Consider the following 21,597-nt stretch of genomic DNA (forward strand, 5'->3'; position numbering starts at 1 on the left):
TACACCAAAGCCTGGAAGCAGATCGCCCAGAGGGTGACGTTCACCGGCGATGCCCCCAGGACCCACAAACAATGTCGTAAAAAATACAACGACCTGACCAGGATTGTCAGGGTGAGTACCCTTTCCAGTCTCCTCCTCATTCTTGCATGTACACCTGACATGATGGGCAAAGGGAGCTGAAAGTCCTATTGGCCAGCCCTCAGCCAGCAGCATTGGGACAGTCATGAGCATCAATTGGCCATTCGGCACTCTACACTCTGGCCAAGCTATTCCACCATGGGAGGCTGTGCACACTACATCAGGGCTTCACTCTGTCCAAGCTATTCCACCATGGGAGGCAGTGCACACTACATCAGGGCTTCACTCTGGCCAAGCTATTCCACCATGGGAGGCAGTGCACACTACATCAGGGCTTCACTCTGGCCAAGCTATTCCACCATGGGAGGCAGTGCACACTACATCAGGGCTTCACTCTGGCCAAGCTATTCCACCATGGGAGGCTGTGCACACTACATCAGGGCTTCACTCTGGCCAAGCTATTCCACCATGGGAGGCAGTGCACACTACATCAGGGCTTCACTCTGGCCAAGCTATTCCACCATGGGAGGCAGTGCACACTACATCAGGGCTTCACTCTGGCCAAGCTATTCCACCATGGGAGGCAGTGCACACTACATCAGGGCTTCACTCTGGCCAAGCTATTCCACCATGGGAGGCAGTGCACACTACATCAGGGCTACACTGCACACTTACAGCCCGTCCTTTCTCTTGCAGGCTAAAGTAGCCTTTAATCGCCAGGCCCGTGCCAGGGGTGGCCGCGCCAAGCTGCAGAAGCTCACTCGGCTGGAGGAGCGCATGTGTGTGCTCATGGGAGCCCGTGTGCTCGTCCCCACAGCGTGCGGAGTAGCCGACCCTCCACTGCCCGGCAATGGTAAGGACCTCGCCTTTTGGCCCTCTCGCGTCGCACTGGCCCATCCGAGCTACCTCCTTTGCCACTGTCCCACCAATGCGCTGAATGCCACCAGTCCTAACTCCCTCGCTGACGCCGTCTCCTCACTCTGAAGCTACTCTTGTGCATTCCTGCTTTCAGCTGGTGACGACCAGGACCCTGAAGCTGCCAGTGACAGCACCTCCGAGCAGGAGGAGGAGGAGGAGCAAGCCGGACCATCGGGGGAACAGTCACGTCCCGCAGGAGAGGAGGAAATGCTTGACACCTCCTCACTGGACGAGTGCCTGGAGGAACTGTCGCAGGGCAATGCAGCTTCTGGGACCAGTGGCGTCCAGCCACCCAGGAGCCGTGCGCGTGGCCCGCAGCCTTCCCCCCAAAGGGGGCAAGGATCAGAGGGGAGTGCTGCTGATCGGCACACTCGCCGCCACCAACGTGGCAAGGGTCCCCTAGTTCGGCCCCCTCCTCCCCAGCGGGAGAGTCGCGACTCCAGTCCGGACACCTTCACCTCGGAGGAGGTGCGGAAGCTGGATAAGATGGCCGAGGATTCGGACCGGCGCCACACGGAGCTCATGAGCGTGGTGGGGCACATGCCTGAGGCCATCGAGTCGCTGGCGACCAGTGTGCGCGAGTTCGGGGCAGCAACTGCCGCGAGTGGCCGCATGCTGACTGATGCCGTCAAGACCCTGGCGGATGTGATGCGGGCGCACACCAGGACAACAGGGGCACTCACTGCTGCCACATGCGCTGTCTCAGGCAGGCATCGCCAGGGCAGCCGCCGCGCTGGACCATCCCAGCAAGCCGCCCCTCGGCTGATTGTTGCGGATCCTGCAGTGCGGGCCCGGCCGAGTGCCACTGCGCCACAGCACCAGCCAGCGCATCCCAGACGCCAGCTGGCCCACATTGCGCCATCCGTCGCCGCCATTCCCCCACTGGGGCGTCAAGGGCAAGCGGCTGCAGCTGATGGTGGCCAGGCTCAGGTGCGCCACTCAGCAGACGGCCCCTCGAGGCCCAAACGCCGTGTAGGCCGCCCCCCAGCGGCATCTGGCGGAAGGGCATCTGAGCCTCAGGCGCTTTCCCCCAGCCTCGCAGCAGCCACTGGGCAGAGCTTGCGAAGGAGCAGCAGGCCGGGCAGGGGAGGCAAAAGGCTGGGCAAGGTCTCGCCCTCGCGGGCCACTCAGTAGAGGGTGTGGCCAGCTTTCCTTTTATATGGCGGTGGCCATCTTTATTTTGCCCATGGTTGTGTTGTTGGAGGGCTTATTTTTTGCGTTAGGCCGACGTTGAGGCCCGGTTTGAAGAAATGTGGAGCGACTCCTCCCCAGTTTGTGGGAGTAAGTCGTTTGTTGGGCTTTTTGTGGGGCCCGTTTATTGTTTTTGGGGATTCATGTGGGAAGGGCTTTTCATTTTTGTGTAATAAATAATTATCTTTATTCATGCAGTCTCCATGGTTGTTCTTCTTAGTGTTTGTTGGCTTCGCCGGCTGAGGGCTGCATTCATCTTCCCTCATGGCCCCTGGCCATTCCCTGACAGGGGGCTTAGAAGTACCGTGTAATAAGGTGGCGTCGTGCGGCCCTTGGCCCTGGTCGCTCCCTCCTGGGAACGTACTCCTGCTCCTCCTCCTCCTCCTCCTCATGCTCCTCCTGCTCCTCCTCCTGAGGTGCTGGTCCAACGTCAGGTGGCAGTGCCTGAGTCCTGCGGATAGCCAGGTTGTGTAGCATGCAGCAAACCACCACAAATTGGGAGACCCGGTCCGGCGAATACTGGAGAGCTCCTCCGGAGCGATCAAGGCAGCGGAACCGCTGCTTGAGGACCCCAATAGTTTGCTCGATGATGTTGCGGGTGGTTTGATGGCTCTCGTTGTAGGCCTCTTCAGCAGCGGTCCTGGGCGCGCGGAGCGGGGTCATGAGCCAGGTGCACAAAGGATAGCCTTTGTCCCCGAGTAGCCATCCTCTTGGGGGAGGCTGTGCCTGGAACATGTCATGCACAGTACTCTGCCGCAGGATAAAGGCATCGTGGCTGCTGCCTGGGAAGCTGGCATTGACTGCCATGATGCGCTGCTTGTGGTCACACACCAGCTGCACATTCAGAGAATGGTAGCCCTTCCTGTTGCGATACTGCTCGCCATGCTCCAGAGGGGCCCGCAAAGCCACATGCGTACAGTCAATGGCGCCCTGCACCAAGGGGAATTCCCCGAGTCTGGAAAATCCCAATGCGCGCTGATGCTGGCTCTCCAGGGCCATGGGGAAGGAGATGAATTGGCTTCTCCTTCTGAACAGTGCTTCGGTCACCTGGCGGATGCAGCGATGCGCGCCGTACTGGGAGATGTTTGCTATGTCCCCAGCAGCGTATTGGAAGGAGCCGGTGGCATAGAAGTTCAATGCCACCGTCACCTTCACTTCCACCGACAGAGACGTCCTGCACCTGAGCTTTGGCCGCAGATCTTGGCGAAGCAGGTGGCAGATCTCTGCAATCACCTCCTTTCGGAATCGGAGCCTTTTAACACATCGCGCGGCACTCATGTTTAGGTAGGAGCGCTGCTGGCGGTATAGCCTGACTGGGTAAGGCCTACGTGGCCGACGCCTGTAGCCCCCTCTGCCTCTAGCCAGGGCTGCCCCTCTCACAATGCGTCTGCGAGCCCTACGGACATGGAGCTGCAGCTCCGCGTTGGCACCCCATGCAACCCCCATCAAATCCTGGCAAACACTCAAATTTCCAAAAGGCCACTTGCAGCACTCTGGCCTGAGTCCAAAAATACCTGAGCTCTTGCTGCTTGAAACCAGTTAGCTATCCTCCTTGTTGTGTCTCCAGAAATGCGTTGCACAAGAGTGTTTTCTGAAAAAAGGCTGGCCTTTATACTGGAGAGCACGTCCCCTTTAATTTGCGCCCCCCGGGGCCCGCGCTGGTTGTGTTGCGTTCCTTTTTCCAAACGCTCCGGCCGCCAGCCGCACAATGGGGCGGTCCGACTGAAGTTTGGAATCGGGGCGGCCAAAGGGCGTTGCACGAGGATGTGACGTCATTTTCTGCGCGCGCATCCGGCCGGGCGCTAAACTTTGCGCCGGCGCTAACGGGCAACTTAATTTGGGGCGGGGCACAAACAGCGCTGCGCACGGGCGCTACACGCATAGCGCCCGAAAATCACTTCTCTTAAGGCGCTAACTGCTGGCGCTAGCAACTGAAAATCTAGCCCTAAGTTTTTATCTAAAGTCTGTTCAACTCTTTTTAACAGCATTACAGGAGACACCACGCTAATGATCCATCTAAAAGCGAAACTAAAACCAAACTGCTTGTCTCTCACATGCCCTCTGCTGGTCAGGCATAAGTAATCAATCAGGCAAACATGCTGGTAAGGCATCATAATCAAACAGGCAAATACCATCACTATTTGCTGATATCATTACATCTCCCTTTCTTAAAACAAAAGAATTTTACTTTTAACTAACAACATGTTTTCTTTGTATTAATCTGCATTTTAACTGTAACACTTAATGAACTTCCATTAACATTATCATTATCAAGGTTTTTTAACCTTGCTTTGTGTGTTCACATGAAATATGTAAATACACTAGAACTTGAAGAAAGAATAAGATAACATTACTTCCTTCGATAACAATAGTCCTTAAATTTGCTCAATGAGTCTCTCAGGAGGCTTCACTTGTCTTGAGGATTTTCTGATTGATTGTCCTTGAATCTGAGTTGTTGCCTCCGATGATGATTTCTCAGCTGTGTGATTAGGTTGTTCAACAGTATCAGGCTTTTGACCTGCTGTGTGATCAGATTGTTCAACAGTATCAGTCTTTTGACCTACTGTGGCTGGTCCCCTGAGAAGATCTCGACGATTTCTTCTCAGAACAGCACCCTCATCTGTCTGAATGGTGTATGATCTTGGTTGAACTTCACTCAGGACCGTTCCCTTCTGAGTCCATATGTTTGTTTTGTCTTTGAACCTTACTTGGTCACCAGTGTGGAGTTCAGGTAGGTTTTGTGTTCCTCTGTCATAGTAGTACTTTTGCTTTTCTTTCTGTTGTTCTTTGAACTTCCTCACTTTCTCCCCCTCTTTTGTTTTCAGGAGGTTCTCCGGGATGGGTAGGTTTGACCTTAGCCGACGTCCCATAAGGAGTTGGGCTGATGACTTACCACACTCGAGCGGCATTGTGCGGTATACAAGTATGGTCTGGTAGAAGTCAGTTCCACTGTCTTTTGCCTTGTACATCAGTCTTTTCACTGTCTGGACCGATTTTTCCACTAGTCCATTGGACTGTGGAAAGTGAGGACTTGACGTTGTGTGGACAAAGTCCCACTCTTTGGCAAAGTGTCGGAAACTTGCATTGTAAAACTGGGGTCCGTTGTCTGTGAAGACCTCGCTTGCCACGCCATGTCTGGAGAATATGGCTTTCATACATCTTATCACAGCATCTGCAGTGGTAGTGTACAGTCTACAAACCTCTGGATACAGGGAGTAATAGTCTGTGACTACAAGATAGTCCTTCCCTTGACATACGAATAGGTCAGCGCCTACCTTCTGGTAAGGTCTGTCTGGTGCTGGGTGTGGCTTTAGTGGTTCTACCGGATTGCTTGCTCGATATTTCAGGCATATTGTGCAGTTTGACACCTCATTTGTCACATCTTGGTTGATTCGTGGCCAGTACATCACCTCTCGTGCTCTTTTCTTACACTTTTCGATTCCCAGATGTCCTCCATGGATCCTTTTTAGCATCTCTTTTCTCAGACACTTTGGGATAACTATTTTACTTCCTTTGTAGATGATGTCTTCGACCACTGATAGTTCCGCCCTGCAGTTCCAGTACTCTGCCATGTCAGGTGAGCAGTCTTGCTTCATGTTGGGCCATCCATCCAAGATGCTTTTCCTCAGTCGTCTCATTGTTTCTTCTTTGTTTGTCTCAGTCTTTATGAGCTCCATTTTTGCATCTGCTATGGGCAGTGCACTTGTGATCATGTCCACGTAGGCGTTCACTTTTTCATCCATTTTGGTGTTTGCGGGCTCACTTGGGTCAACAGCTCTGGACAACGTGTCTGCTGTATACATCAGCTTACCCGGTGTGTACGCAACATTCAGTGTATAGCGTTGCAGCCTGATCATCATTCTTTGTATTCTAAGCGGACAGCTATTTAGTGGCTTTTGGAACAATGCAATCAAGGGCTTATGGTCAGTCTCTACACTGATTGCTTGTCCTGCCACAAACTGGTGAAATCATTCACAGGCGTATGTGATGCTGAGCAGCTCCTTTTCTATTTGAGCATATCGCGTCTCCGCGTCTGTCATTGAGCGCGATGCATATGCAATAGGTTGCCAGTAGTCATATTTTTGCAGAAGAACGGCACTGAGCCCACTCTGTGATGCATCTGATGATATCTTGATGGGTCTCGCTGGGTCATAAAACCTCAGAACTGGTTCCTCTGTGAGCAGTTTCTTTAGATCACTCCATGACTTCTCATGGTCATGAGTCCATTCCCATTCTATGTTCTTTTCAGTTAGTCTTCTCAGTGGTCCAAAGATGTGTGGGTTAGGTTGATTGGCTATGATAAATTGACCCTTAGTGTTAGGGGGATTAAATACATGGGGTTATGGGGATAGAGTGGGATATGTGTTGGTGTAGGGGTTATGGGGATCGGGTGGGATATGTGTCGGTGCAGGCTCGATGGGCCGAAATGGCCTCTATCTGCACTGTGAGGTTTCTGTGATTCTGTGATTCTGTGATCTTTTCTGAGAGGTTGGATATGAATTTACCCATGTAGTTGATCATTCCATTAAACCTCTGCACGTCCTTTTTGCATTGTGGCTTTGGCATATTCTCAATGGCGGACACCTTTCTGGGATCTGGTCTGATGCCCTCACTGCTAAGGATATCTCCCACGAATGTCAGTTCTGCCACCCCAAGCTGGCATTTCTCTCTATTCAGCTTCAGGTTTGTTTTCCTTGTTGCTTTCAGCACTTTTTTCAGTCTCTCGTCATGCTCAGTTCTCGTGGTTCCCCATACTATGATGTCATCTATTGATGTATCAACTCCCTCCAGGTGCTCATAGATCATATGGATAGTTTTGTGATACACTTCAGGAGCTGAGGCAATGCCAAATGGTAACCTTAGGAATCTGTATCTGCCAAATGGACTGTTGAACGTGCACAGTCTTGAACTTGCCTCGTCCAATTTCATCTGCCAAAATCCTGATGATGCATCTAACTTGCTGAAATACTTTGCATTTGCAAACTGTGACATGATTTCCTCACGTGTAGGAAGCTTGAAGTGCTCTCTCTTTATTGCTCTGTTTAGATCTCTTGGATCCAGGCAAATTCTGAGCTTTCCATTCTTTTTGTCCACTACGACGAGGGAACTCACCCACTCAGTTGGCTCATCTATCTTCTGAATCACGTTCAGGCTTTCCATCCTGTCCAACTCTGCCTTCAGTTGCTTTTGAAGAGCAAACGGAACTTTTCTGCATGGATGTATGACCGTTGGCATACTTTTATCTACTCTGATCGTGTGTTCTCCTGGAATGCAGCCTAGACCCTTAAATAGGTCGTTGTACTCTTTCATGAGTTCATCATAGACTGTCTCTCCTTCGCTTTCCACAACGAGGACTCTCTTTACCAGGTTCAGTCTCTCACAGGCTTTTAAACCTAGTATGGCTTGCACATCCTTTGGCACCACGATTAATGCTAACGTGTGCCCTCTGTCCTTGTGTGTCACTTTGACAGTGCATCTTCCTTTCACTGGTATATCAGTACCTGAGTATCCTGTCACTTTCACTTTTATTCCATGTATCTTTGTTCTGGGTCTAATTTTCTTAAAATCAGTCTCTGATATCACATTAACTTGTGCTCCAGTATCCAATTTAAATGGAATGTGTATGTCATTCACTTTTATGTCAACATCCAGTCTCCTTTTTCTTCTTTGTTTTCAGACACAACATCTACATAGAACTCCTCTATCTCGCTTTCATCTACTGCATGGACCTTGCTTTGTTGCGCTTGGTTCTTGCAGCAATGGGCATAATGGTTGTTTTTGTTGCAACTATTGCATTTTTTACCATGTGCTGGACACTTTCTTGGTGGATGCTGTGTACCGCATCGACTACATGACTTTCGATTGTCCCTTTCATTTTCGTTCGCTGGCCACACCTCTTTTTTCACATTGGCGCTCTTTTTGTTAAACGGTTTGTATCCGTTCTTTCTCACTGCATCCACGTTGCAGCTACTGTCATTGAACAGCTCCTTTGCCTGCGACTTCACAGTCTCTGTAGCCCTACACAGTGCTATGGCTTTTCCCAGGTCTAGATCTTGCTCTCTTAGCAGTCTTTCCCTTAAACCATTATCTGGAATACCACACACCAGTCTGTCTTTTATCAGCGAGTCTGTCAGTCCCCCAAATTCACATGTTTTGCTTTGGTTTCTCAGTTCAGTCACATACTGATCAATAGTCTCTCCCGTTTTCTGTACACATGTGAAAAATCTGTGCCTCTCAAATGTCACGTTACGTTTAGGTATGCAGTAGGCCTCAAACTGTTCCATTATTTTATCTAGCTTCATTTTGTCTCCATCAGCAGCGAATGTGAAGTTATTATACACCTCCAGCGCTTCATCACCCACGACATGTAAGAACACTGACGATTTCTTTTTATCACTTTTCTCGTCAGCTCCGATTGCTGATAAATACAACTCCAAACGTTGTTTGAACCTTCTCCAATTTTCAGCCACATTACCTGTCAACTGAAGCTTCGCCGGTGGGAGTAAACCTTCCATTTTTTCACTTCGTTAGCTATTCTCCAATGGTAAGTAACGATGTTCTCTTTTGGCTTGCTAATATGTGGAGAGCTGATTTCACTTTAGATTTTTCCTCTTCATCTCTTTCAATCACTTCTGACACCATGTATCAATTTGTATGTGGGTTCAATGACGAGACATTTATGAAAGAGAACGAGTTTTTATCTAAAGTCTGTTCAACTCTTTTTAACAGCATTACAGGAGACACCATGCTAGTGATCCATCTAAAAGCGAAACTAAAACCAAACTGCTTGTCTCTCACATGCCTTCTGCTGGTCAGGCATAAGTAATCAATCAGGCAAACATGCTGGTAAGGCATCATAATCAAACAGGCAAATACCATCACTATTTGCTGATATCATTACACCTCAGTCCATGCGGAGAGTTAATAAAGCTAACACGCGTTTTACTTTGCTGCTACGAAAGTCTCGCAATCTGTTGATTTCCAGCGACTCCTACATTTGTGACCCCGTTTCTCTTTTGGACGTTTCCAAAGACTTTATCCGAGATGGCAACGAATGCCGTTTCTCTCAAATTACCGGAGTTTTGGGAACGACAGGCTGCCGCTTGGTTCGCCCAGGCCGAGGCTCAGTTTGCACTCTGGGACATCACCGCGGACGACACGAAGTATTATTACATCATCTCTGCTCTCGGCAGATCCACCGCGGCCAGAGTTGTGAGCCTGCTCGAGGATCCCCGGAGCACCACAAATTTGCGACGCTGAGAACGCACCTCCTAGAGACTTTTGGACTAACTGAACCCGAGCGCGCACGCCAGCTCCTCTCTCTACCCGGGCTTGGCGACTCCAAGCCCTCAGAACTGATGGACCACATGTTAACCCTTCTGGGCAAGCACAAGCCGTGCTTTCTCTTCAGAGAACTGTTCCTACAACAGCTGCCAGGGCAGGTATGGTCGGCTTTAGCCAACTCTCATATTAGTGATTTCCGCGACCTGGCCAAGGAGGCCGACAAATTTTTCTCCGCCGGGCAACAGTACTGCGTGGCCATGCGGGGCCCTGCCCCCACCGCCACGGCCCAACGGCGGCAGCCCCCAAGCAGGTGCTTCTACCACGCGCAGTTCGGCCCCAAAGCTAAGAAGTGCCGGCCCTCGTGCAGCTTTACCGCGTCGGGAAACGCGAAGGCCCCCTCATTAGCTACCATGGCTGTCGGCCGTTCAGGTAGTCTGTTATTCATTACGGACACTGACTCTGGACATCGTTTCCTCTGCGACACGGGTGCCCAGGTGAGCATCCTGCCCGCGTCAATCGTAGACATACAGGGGGCAACCACAGCCCCGCCCTCGAAGCCGCCAACGGCAGTTCCATCCGTACCTTCGGGAAATGGAGCGTGGCGCTGTGTTTTGGCGGGCAGCGTTTCGCTTAGGACTTTGTTACAGCAAAAGTGTCCACCCCCCTTCTCGGCGCTGACTTTCTCTGCGCCAATGGCTTTTTGGTGGACGTCAAGAACCGATGTCTCGTCAACGCTGAGACTTTCAGTTCGCTCCCGTGTTCGCTCAGTGGTTCTGGCACGACAAAGTTGTCCAGCGCACTCTCGGCCTCTGACGAGTTTTCCCGCCTCCTCGATGGGTTCCCGGACCTCACGAAGCCCACTTTCTTGTCCGCCGCCACCAAGCACGGGGTAGAACACTACATTCCGACCACCGGTCCGCCTGTCTAAGCCCGCGCTCGGTGCCTCGACCCGGGGAAACTCGCCATCGCTAAAGCCGAGTTCGACACGATGGAGCGCCTCGGCATCATTCGCCGGTCGAACAGTCCGTGGGCCTCGCCCCGCCACATCGCACCGAAACCAGGCGGCGGTTGGCGCCCGTGCGCCGATTACCGGCACCTCAACGATGCTACGACCCCCGACCGCTACCCGATTCCACACATCCAGGACTTTTCCACCTGCCTGGCCGGAAAAGTTGTTTTCTCTAAAGTGGACCTCATTCGGAGTTACAACCAAGTCCCCGTCCGGCCGCAGGACATCCCAAAAACTATGGTGATCACCCCGTTCGGGCTGTTCGAATACCTCCGCATGCCATTCGGTCTCAAAAACGCCGCTCAGGCTTTTCAACACCTAATGGGCACCGTGTTATGGGACCTGCCATTCCTGTTCGTCTACCTGGACGGCATTCTCTTCGCCAGTGCCTCCAGGACAGAGCATGTGTCCCACCTCCGGACTGTCTTCGAACACCTCAGCCAGCACGGCCTAATCGTCAACCCGGCCAAGTGCCAGTTCGGGCTGTCCTCGATCGACTTTCTCGGGCACCGCATCACGAAGGACGGGGCAGTGCCACTGCCGTCGAAAGTGGAGGCTGTGAAGGATTTTCCGTGACCCCTCACCGTGAAGGCCCTGCAGGAGTTTTTGGGCATAGTGAACTTTTATCATCGCTTCATTCCCTGGGCAGCCCAGCTTATGCGGCCCCATTACGAGGCCCTCAAATGCAAGCCCGCCAAGCTCGCCGTCGACTGGTCCGAGGAGATGGCCAAATCTTTCACGGACACGAAAAGGGCCCTGGCTAACACAACCATGCTGGCGCATCCGTTGCCCGATGCGCCGATCGCTCTCACCACTGACGCTTTGGACTATGCTGTCGGCGCCATCCACGGACTGTGGGTCAACGGCACTTGGCAGCCGCTCGCCTTCTTCAGCCGGCAGCTCTGCCCCAACGAGCGGAAGTACAGCACCTTCGATCACGAGCTTCTCGGCCTCTACCTCACCGTCCGACACTTCCATTTCCTGCTGGAGGCCCGCCCGTTCACAGCGTTCGTGGACTACAAGCCATTGACCTTCGCCATGGCCAAAGTATCCAAGCCGTGGTCAGCCCATCAGCAGCGCCAACTTTCCTTCGTCTCCGAGCTCACGACGGACATCCAGCATGTGGCTGGGAAAGACAACCCCGTCGCCGACTGTCTCTCCTGGGCCGTCGCCAGCGCCGTACACCTCGGCATCGACTACACCCGCATGGCGGCCAACCAGGCCTCCGACCGGACGTCCAGGCCTACAGGACGGCTGTCACGGGCCTTCAGTTAGTGGACGTCGCGTTTGACGATGCTGGCACCACGCTCCTGTGCGACGTCTCCGCTGAACAGCCATACCCCGTCGTGCCCGACGGGTGGAGACGGCAGGTTTTCGACACCGTCCATAGCCTTTCCCACCCGTGCAGGAAGCCGTCACAGGAGCTGGTGGCGGCTAAGTTCATCTGGCACGGGCTCAAGAAGGACGTTCGCGACTGGGCCAATACCTGCGTGGTATGCCAGTGCTTGAAAGTGCATCGCCATACTAAGGCCCCGTTGGCGCCTTTCGCGGTGCCCAAGAGGCAGTTCGACCATGTTAACGTGGACCTGGTGGGGCCACTGCCGCCCTCCCGTGGGTTCACCCACCTCCTCACGATGGTCGACAGAACCACCCGATGGCCGTAAGCCACCCCACTGTCATCAACAACATCCGTCAATGTGGCTCGGGCGTTCATCAACACTTGGGTCGCCCAGTTCGGCGCCCCATTTGACATTTCCTCCGACCAGGGGCCCCAGTTCACTTCGGAGCTCTGGAACACTGTCGCCCAAGGCCTCGGGTTGAGACTCCACCGCACCACCGCATATCACCCTCAGGCTAACGGGCTGTGCGAACGGTTTCATCGCTCCATGAAGGCCGCGCTCCGGGCCAGCCTCCGGGACGACAGTTGGATCGACAGACTCCCGTGGGTCATGCTGGGACTCAGGACTGCCCCCAAGGAGGACCTCCAGTCCTCGTCCGCCGAGCTCGTCTACGGGCAGCCGCTGCAGGTTCACAGGGATTTCATCCCCAATGCCACGGACCCTTGGTCCGCAGCCCGTCAGCGGTCCGCCCTCCTGGACAACGCCAAGGTTTTCGCGCCGGTGCCCACGTCGCAGCACGGTCTCCCTCAGTCCCACGTTCTGCCTGACCTTCGTGCGGCGGAGTACATTTTCGCCCGCCACGATACCCACCGGGGACCTCTTCACCCACCCTACGACGGACCATTCCGCATCCTGGAAGCCGGGGACAAGGCCTTCGTGGTGGATGTCGGCGGTAAGCCGGACTACATTTCCATGGCTCGTCTTAAGCCGGCAAACCTGGATCTGGAACGACCCGTTGGGTTGGCTCAGCCCCCGCGGCGGGGCCGACCTCCGGCTTCTGCACCCTCAGCCCACCACCGAGCGCCCGGGGACCCTCCGGCGACCCCCCCGGTCCCCGCCCCGGACTTAAGGAGCAGTTTCAGCCGTGTGATCCGGGCCCCTCAACGACTGACATTGCCAGTTCTAGTGAATTCTGGGGGGACGTATGTGGCGGAGACCACATAGGGACAGTAACACAATTCACTATGTATAGCCAATGTTGTTATCGCTCCACGTTATGTACGGAACTTGGTTGGGTTATCAGGGCAGGGCCCCTTTAAGAGTCGTCGATTGTGTGATGACGTCATAGCCCTGCGACGAGGCTGAGTCCCTCAGTCCATGCGGAGAGTTAATAAAGCTAACACGCGTTTTTCTTTGCTGCTACGAAAGTCTCGCAATCTGTTGATTTCCAGCGACTCCTACAGTATGAGCATTCAGTGAGAACCAGTTGGGCTTGACTGTGCTGTCCTTCACAGTCAAAGCATGCCTACACTCACTGCCCAAACTGTCACATGAAGAACAGTCATTTGAATTGGAATGCTGCCAGTGGCCAAGGAACCATATTCCAGCATGAGTCAGCAACTTCAGGAGACGAGGGGTGTAAGGGAACAGAGAACTTTTTCCCATTCCTGTTCGGAATGGTTCACCTGAAAGGTGAAATTGGAATATGTTAATTTTAGGCCAATACAGTACTTACCAGAGTTGTTAATAACTAACCACCTTGGCCATGATGACCAGCGAAATTGTTACATAACACATGGATGCCCACATGTTTAAAACTAGGCAGAGACCAGGATTAGATTGCAGTCACGTGTACTGATTTTTTCAGATCATTATCTGATGCTTGCAGTGAAGTATGACTGCCATTATTAAATTCGCAACCCTGCCCTGGAAAATCTTTTAAGTTTGCGTTTATGTGTGAATACATTTATCAAAATGACAGATGAAAGTGCTGGGCAGTAGAATTTTTTTCCCCATTTTATATTCAGTCTGGCAGCAAGCACATCAGATATTCCATTTCATTTATGACATAAGAAGAAGAAGAACAGAATGGCCGTACTTGTCAGTAAAAGAATACTAGAAATGAAATCACAGGCACTGAGAGCCTAAAAGAAAGCCGGCACCTTTACAAAATACACCAGTGGTTACTTCAGCAAGATTTTCTGATTAAGTCTGGAAAAAAACTCCCTCCCAACTCACTTACAGCTGCACATACAAAATCCCAACTGTCCAGACTTTGGCCCGCCATTCACCATGACATTTCTGCAACTACTGATCTGCTCAACCACACCCTCACCACCACCTTTGATGACCTAGTCACTCTTGAAACAATTACTCTCTCTCACCCTGGCCGTTCCCCTTATTGCGGCCCTCATCTTCATTCCCTTAAGTCCAAGGGACACAAATTTGAATGGATATGGCAGACAACTGGTTCAGCCATTCACCACCAGGTCTGGCTGGACCACATAAAGCATTATTGGGTCCTGCTCTCATCTGCCAAACTGCTCACTATTCCAGGAATATTCTGGAATGAAAAGATAACCCTCAGCTTCTATTCTCTACTGCAAATGTCTTCTAAAACCCCTCTCTCCTGTCTCCTCCACCCTCACCTGCAACGACAAGTGTGAGGAGCTCATGGATGTCCTTGTCTCTAAGAGTGAGACCATATGATCAGCTGCCTCTGCCACTTCCCTCCCTTCCCCTAACCCACCGGACCAAACTTCCTCTAAGGTTCCTGTTAGATCCGTGTGTTAATGGAGACACGGAATGCAGGAGTTGATTTAACAAGTGTTTACTGAACAAAGTCTGGAGGTGAACTAACAACACAAGACGCTCCACAGGCTTATATACCCGAGTGGTCACTACTGGTACTACAGTATACAGGGGCTTCAAAAACATAGTTCTTCTTAAAGGTACATACACTACAATTCCTCCCCTTTTAGATAAATAGCACATAACATTTTAAGTAATCATTAAATAACATTTTTACAAGAACAATAATATACACATTTGCTGAAGTTAATCAATTACAAATTCAGTCTCTCTGGAGGCTTCCTGACTCGGTCCGGATAACGCCTCGGCAGTGTAGTAGGTTCTTTTGGCAAGGTCGATTCGGCTTCAATGCTAGTGTCGGGATTATCTGGTTCCAGTATTACCGGATCGGAGGTAGATACTATGGGTATCTCTGCTTCATCACTAGGCATATAAAGTGGTGGTGTAGGTTGTCCTTTTTCGGATGACTCTATGATCTGGTCAGTATGGCGCCTTATTATGCTTTCTCCAATGTCCATGGTATACATCAGCGGTCCTAGTCGTGTGCAAATAGTTCCAGGCTGCCATTTCTCGGTACGGTAGTCCCGGGCCAAAACTGGTTGACTTATCTGGAAGGATCTAGTTGGCCTTTCATTCATGCTTTGAAATTGCCGGTTCTCTACGTCCCTTCTGACGTTTGGCTTGACCAAATCCAGCCGGCATCTTAGTCTTCTATTGAAAAACATCATGGCGGGGGTTTGGTTTGTAACCACATGTGTTGCATTCTTGTACGCAAATAAGAAGTTATCTACCTTATGTTGTAGATTTATGTCTTCATTACCCATGGCCTTTATGGCCTTCTTGAAGGTCTGGACAAACCTTTCAGCCAATCCATTGGTGGCGGGATGGTATGGGGCGGACGTGTAGTGCTTAGCCCCATTGTTTTTTAAGAGCTTCCTGAATTCTTCGGATACAAATTGCGGTCCATTATCAGAACAGATCTGTTCAGGCAGCCCATTCCTGGTGAATATGGTCCTTAATACTGTGATGGTTTTTTCTGTGGTGGTGGAGGACATCTTTATTACCTCCGGCCACTTGGAGTGTGCATCCACCGCGATTAAGAACATTGAGTCCATAAATGGACCAGCAAAGTCGATATGTACCCTTTGCCATGGAGATGAGGGCCACTCCCATGGATGTAGAGGGGCTTGTGGTGGGGCGTTTTGGACCTTCTGGCATCCTAGACAGCTCTTGGTCACTTCTTCGATGTCTCCATCGATACCTGGCCACCACACAAATGCTCTGGCTAAGTTCTTCATTTTCACTCCACCCAGATGCCCCTCGTGAAGCTCCTTTAGCACTCTATCCCTGAGTTTGGGTGGAATCACCACTCTGGATCCACACATCAAGGTTTTCGGCACACTGACAGCTGTTCTCTTCTTTGCGAGAATGCTGGCAACAGTGGTTCGCCATGTGCTGGCCATCCCTTCACCGTTAAATCGTAGACTCGTGAGAGAGTCGGGTCATTTCGCGTTTCATTTTCAATGGTAGAATTTGTCACCGGTAGACATTCCACTATGGTCGAGTGGAATATCTCCACTGGGTCCACTGTAGGCGCCTCTTCCACCGTTGGCAACGGTAGGCGCGATAACCCGTCAGCATTCCCATGCTGTTTTGTTCCTTTGTACTCTATGTCATATTGGTGTGCCCCTAGGAAAAGGGACCACCTCTGTAGCCTTTGCACTGTCATAATGGGAACACTCTTTTTAGGGTTGAATATGGAGACGAGGGGTTGATGGTCAGTCAACAAGGTAAACTTTTGTCCGTGTAGGTAATGGTTGAATTTCTTCACCCCCCACACCAGGCTGAGTGCTTCCCTGTCGATCTGGGCATAGTTACGCTCAGCTGAGTTCAATGAGCGTGACGCAAAAGCTATCGGCCGCTCCGAGCCATCAGAGAATCTATGCGATAATACCGCTCTCACGCCGTAAGGGGATGCATCGCACGCCAGTCTGATTGGCAGTGATGGGTTGTAATGAGCCAACACTTCCCTGGACGTGATCAAGCCTTTGCATTTATGGAAGGCACGTTTACAGTCTTCGCTCCATTTCCAAACTACTCCCGTTTGTAGCAGTGCGTTAAGCGGGTGCAGAACCGTCGACAAGTTTGGTAAAAATTTATGACAGTAATTTACTAATCCCAGGAACGACCTTAATCATGAGACATTTTCAGGCGCTGGGGCCTTTACGACCGCTTCAATTTTTTCAGGTGACTTATGCAACCCTTCTTCGTTAATGACATGGCCACTATATGATATTTGTTTCTGGAAAAATTCGCATTTGGGGCGATTTGCTCGTAGTCCCCGTTCTCTCAGCCTCGTGAGCACCTGCTCCAAGTTGGCAAGGTGCTCGTTGTCGTTTTCTCCTGTTACAAGGATGTCGTCTAGGTAGCATTGAGTCCCCGGAATCACTTGCAGGACTTGCTCCATAGCTCTTTGCCAGATAGCTGGAGCTGATGCTACTCTGAAAACCAGTCGATTGTACTGTAACAGGCCTTTGTGTGTGTTTATCGTGAGATACTTTTTAGAGGCCTCCTCAACCTCCATCTGTAGATATGCCTGTGCTAAGTCAATTTTGGTGAAACGTTTCCCTCCGGATAGTGAGGCGAAAATATCTTCTATCCTCGGAAGAGGATACTGTACCATGTGAAGAACCGGGTTTACAGTCAACTTGAAGTCCCCACAGATGCAAACTTTTCTCTGTTCTTCGGATTTAACATTATTCAACGTTTTCTTCATGACCGGGACGATGGGTGTTGCCCACTCGCTCCAATCTACCTTGGAAAACACGCCTGCTTTTTCCAAATTCTCCCGCTCTGCCTCGACGGCTGGACGAATTGCGTATGGCACCGGCCTTGCCTTAAAAAACTTGGGAATTGCCGCCTCTTCCACTTTTATTGAGGCAGTGGCGCCTTTCAGGGTTCCTAGTTCCTGTTGAAACACTTCTTTGGCGTTAGCCAAGATTTCTTTTAATTGCCCAGGTATGATGTCATTATCGTTTTTTTTCTTACTGGTCACCGTCAGTGCTTGAATGGAGTGCCAGTCTAAACGTATCTTTCTGATCCATTCACGTCCCAACAACGGTGGACCACCATCTTGCAGAACGTATAAATACAACTTCTGTATTTCCTTGCCGTTGTATTCAACAGGCACCCTTATTTTCCCTCTGGGGTATACTTTCTGCCCCGTATATGTCTTCAAGACAATGGATGTGTCTTTCAAAGGTATATGCGGAAATAGCCGCTCGTAATCCCGTCGACTCATGACGGTCAGAGCTGATCCTGTATCTAGCTCCATTTTGACTGGGGACCCCGCTATCATGAGGGTAACCCAAATGGTCTGGTAATCTTCTTTGGCAATTACATTATGTAATTTGAGACAGCTTAGTCTCTTGTTTCCGGAGTCGCTATCGCTCTTCTGGTCTTCGGAGCTACTGTCCGTCATCATTTGTACCTTTCTGTACTTTTCCTTATTGACCTTTTTACTGTCAGCGGATTTCTTTCCAGATCTGCATACACGTGCAATGTGTCCCATCTTTCCGCATTGCCTGCATGCTTTGTCCTTGAACCAGCAGTCCTTCTGGTCATGGGTGGATCTGCCGCAGCGATAACATCTCTCGAAACCCCGTGTCATTTCATGGGTGCCGAAGTCCTGTGGCTTTTTCTGTATCTCTGCAGCTCCTCTTGCTGCTGCTTCATATGATACAGCCACACTGAAAGCCTTGTCCAGTGTCAAATTTTTCTCAGAAAGTAGTCTTTTCTGTGTTCCTTCGCTTAGGAGACCACAGACGAATTTGTCTCGCAGAGAATCTGCCAGTCCTGCCCCGAATTGGCAGTGCTTTGACAGCTTTCGTAATTCGATGAGGTAATCAGCTTTACTTTCATTCTTGTGCTGATTCCTCCTGAAGAATTTGAATCGTTCCGCTATCAGCAGCGGTGTTGGGTTTAAGTGCTCCTGTAAGGTATCAACAATCTCCTTAAAATTCTTGTCCATCGGTTTGGCTGGAGTGATCAAGTTTCGTAACAGCCCGTATGTCCTTGCGCCCATCAGATTTAGAAGCACCGATGCCTTTTTATCATCCGTTACTTCATTCGCCTTGCAATATACCTCCACTCTTTCCACATATGTGGTCCAATCTTCTATATCACTATCGAAAGCAGTAATATTGCCAGTCTTCGGCATATTGAAAATCTAAAATGGCACTTCCCGCGCTTTCCGGCCGCTGCCGCTGCTGCCAACGCTGTCCTCCATGGTTCCTGTTGCGACCTGCAGCTTTTCACGGTATTTCTATTTTTTTTTATATATCGCTTCAATAGTTTCTCCGTTACTTGGAGAACCGTTCCCGTCATGGAGCGGACCCTCTGGGACTTTCCCCTCCCTCTGCTCGGTCCGAACGCCGACCTGCTTTGCAGCCCCGGCCATGCCCTGAGTACTCCACCCTCTCTCTTTCTCTTTGATTCTGCTTCCCAACTCGCTGCTCGGCCCCGTTGCAGAGCCACCCGATCGAGCTCTAGCCTGCCACAGCCCAGGAAGGATCAATGCACTACCTGCCACCAGCCCGTTTAGCTGGGGAAACCACAGACTGGAGACCAAGCCTGGCCCTCGTTTTCGAGTTATTTTTATTTTTTTTTCCTTGCTTCTGGCTTCCACCTTTGTCTGAGGAATCGATCCCCTTGAGGTGCTGCCGAATTGCAGGTAAGTTCATTTCTAACTCGTCGCCACTGTTAGATCCGTGTGTTAATGGAGACAAGGAATGCAGGAGTTGATTTAATAAGTGTTTACTGAACAAAGTCTGGAGGTGAACTAACAACACAAGACGCTACACAGGCTTATATACCCGAGTGGTCACTACTGGTACTACAGTATACAGGGGCTTCAAAAACATAGTTCCTCTTAAAGGTACATACACTACAGTTCCCCCTTGCCCTAGCCCTGAACTCACATCTTTCTCCAGTTTCTCTCTGATCTCCCTTCGTGACCTCTCCATGCTCATCTTGTCCCTCAGACCCACCTCCTGCTCCCTCAACCCTATTCCCACTAAACTGCTGACCACCAACTTCCTTTTCTGGCTCCCATGTTAGCTGACATTGTTAATGGCTCTTTCTCCTCAGGAACTGTCCCCCTCTCCCGCAAATTTGCTACCATCACCCCTCTCCTCAAAAAACAACCCTTGACCCCTTTCATCCTTACAAACTATCACTCCATGTCCAATCTCCCTTTCCTCTCCAAAGTCCTTGAACATGGTGTTATCTCCCAAATCTGTGCCCATCTTTCCCGGAACTCCATGTTTGAATCCCTCCAATCAATTTTCCGCCCCTACCACAGTACCGAAACGGCTCTCATCAAAGTCACAAATGACATCCTTTGTGACTGTAACAAAAGTAAACTATCCCTCCTCATCCTTCTTGACTTGTCTACAGCCTCTCCACTGTCGTCCAGCTGGGTGGGACTGCACTCGCCTGGTTCCATTCTTACCTATCTAATCGTCATGGCTTCTCTTCCTGCTCCCACATTATTACCTCTGGTGTCCCCCAAGGATCTATCCTTGGCCCCCTCCTATTTCTCATCTACATGCTGCCCCTTGGCGACATCATCCGAAAACACAGCATCAGTTTCCACATGTACACTGAAGACACCCAGTTCTACCTCACTATCTCATCTCTCGAACGCTCCATACTCTCTAAATTGTCCGACTGTTTGTCCGACATCTGTAAAGTCCACGCCTCAATAATACACGGACTTCGGGAGAACAGTTTAACAGGTACTTTACTGAACAAGAGGCAGCTTGAAACTGAAACTACAGAAGCCTGCTAGGGTCTTTTATACAGGGGTGGTCACTGCCGGTACTGCAGTCTAAGGCCAGTTATTCCCTTAAAGGTACATACACAACAATTCCTCCCCTTTTAGATAAACAGTACATAACATTCATTTAACAACTAAATAATAACTAATTACAATTACAATTTTCTCAGTAATATATACATCAACTGAAATAGTCATTTATAAGTTCAGTCTTTGAGGAGGCCTCCTGATCCGGACTGGATAGCGCCTTTCTCGAGTATCCTGTTCTGGCAGTGGAGTCAATTCTGGCTCATTGTCATTGGTTGGTTCGTCAGCTTCCAATACCCCTGCTTCTGAGGTAGACGCAATCTGTACTTCGGGCTCATTATCATGTGCACATGCTTGTGGTACAGGTTTGGCTTGTTCCTGTGACTCTAGAATCTGGTCAGCATGGCATCTCACGATGCTCTCTCCAACGCCCACTGTGTACATTAGTGGTCCCTGCTGTGTGCATATCGTGCCTGGCTGCCATTTTTCTGTTCGGTAACCGCGGGCCAAGACTGGTTGCCCTATCTTGAAGCTCCTGGTTGGCTTCTCATTTATGTGCTGGAACTGCTTATCCTCAACATCTCGTCTTATGTTTGGTTTGAGCAAATCCAAGTGACATCTTAGTCTCCGGTTGAAAAACAGTACGGCTGGAGTTTGGTTGGTTACTGCATGTGTCGCATTCCGGTAAGCAAACAGGAAGTTATCCACCTTGTGTTGCAGTGGTATGTCGTCATTATACATTGCCTTTATGGCCTTTTTAAAGGTCTGAACAAACCTCTCAGCCAATCCATTTGTGGCTGGATGATACGGGGCAGATGTGTAATGTTTCACCCCATTATTCTTCAGGAACCTCCGGAAATCCTCAGACACAAACTGCGGGCCATTGTCGGAACAGATCTGTTCTGGCAACCCATTCCTGGCAAAGATGGTCCTTAGGACTGCAATAGTTTTCTCCGTGGTGGTGGAGGACATTTTAATGACCTCTGGCCATTTCGAATGGGCGTCCACAGCGATTAGAAACATTGAGTCCATAAATGGACCAGCGAAATCAATGTGTACCCATTGCCATGGAGATGAGGGCCACTCCCATGGATGTAGCG

Source organism: Somniosus microcephalus, chromosome 1 (assembly GCF_052327205.1).
Source record: "Somniosus microcephalus isolate GS21.2 chromosome 1, FLI_Smic_1.0, whole genome shotgun sequence".
In the NCBI taxonomy this organism is placed as follows: domain Eukaryota; kingdom Metazoa; phylum Chordata; class Chondrichthyes; order Squaliformes; family Somniosidae; genus Somniosus; species Somniosus microcephalus.